We start from the raw sequence: 1429 nt of genomic DNA on the forward strand, positions 1-1429 counted from the left end.
ACATTTCTCAAATGTCACACACCAATCACCCGTGACAGTGGCCTCTGTAGAAACTTGCTACCATGAATGTGTTTCCGGTCCTAGTCACAGGAACCAGCTGATGACTCACAAATTCAACAGGTGAGTCTCACCTCATTTGTTCCTTTTCTCTTGGGGAAGAGGTGACAGGCTGGAACCCAGGCCTGCGCACGTGCTGGGTGAGAGCCCCACCCCTGAGCCCCTCCTTCCTTCCCGATGACATCTCTGATGTCTCAGTTCTGCAGGCATTTGGGGCTGCACGCTGTTCCCCACTCAAGGCCACGTCCCCAGTGTTTTGGAAAAGATAAGTGATTGCCAGGGGCTGGGGCAGGGGAGGGGGTGGGGATGGGAGTTTTAGGGAGGAAATTGTTCCCGTATAATAATCAGGGGAAACTGGCTGCGGATGTGTGGGTACTCTGAACTATCTTCCTGATTTTTCTGCAGATCTAAAACTACTAAAAGTTGACTTTAAAATGTGGTAGTTCATGAACCACATCAAAATGGAAATTGTAAATCATGTAAGGAAGGTGGTGCTCAGCCAGGTGCTGTAGTGCACATTTGTAATATCAGCAACTTGGGAGGCTGCGGCAGGAGGATCACAAGTTTGAGGCTGGCCTCAGCGACTTAGTGAGGCCCTAAGGAACTTAGATCCTGTCTCAGAAACCAAAAAGGACTGGGGATGTGGCTCAGTGGTTAAGCATCCCTGGGTTCAATTCCCTGTACCAAAAAATAATTGTAATAAAAAAGGTGGTGCTCAGTTCTTGATAGAAAGTGCCAGAACTAAAGGGCTGCCTAGGTCCTAGTTTGAATCTGCCTGAAGGCAGAGCCTGAGCCAGGACCCAGGCGAATGGCTAATTTTATTTAAGTAGAAATCCTAGGATGCAGGAGGACAGAGGCCTTTGAGAGACACAGGCAGGGGATGGGGTGAGAATCTGAGGTCAGGGCTGGAGGCCAAGGGAACTCGGTCCCTCTTCTATTAAGAAGCAGAAAGCCTTGCTGATCCTGGTCCCCACTGCCAAGGGGAGTCAACAGCCCTGCTCTTCTGGGCTGTTCTTGCACAAGAGCTGAGCCAGCATGTGGCCGAGGCTGGGTGACACAGGGAGCATGATTGTATTGCATACCCTTGAGAGAACTTTCTTAGACATGTTCAGGCATAGGCTTCTGTCACCCGTCCCCCTCATGCCTACATAACAAGGAATAGAAATAGGAATGTCCAGCTGAGTCCCGCTCTGATGCTTTTCCTGCTAGTTTTCCTGCTGGCGCTTTCTTGATCCTGCCAGAAGGTGGCGCACAATGGCAACTTGATCGCGATTGCAGTTGTCCCCAGGCACCTTTAGTTCCACCCCCACCTTAAGGAATGTGAGCCGGGAGTAGGTGCCCTCAGAATGGAGGAGACCGCGTAGTTTTCTCT

Source organism: Spermophilus citellus (assembly GCF_964194105.1).
Source record: "Spermophilus citellus genome assembly, chromosome: 13".
In the NCBI taxonomy this organism is placed as follows: Eukaryota; Metazoa; Chordata; class Mammalia; order Rodentia; family Sciuridae; genus Spermophilus; species Spermophilus citellus.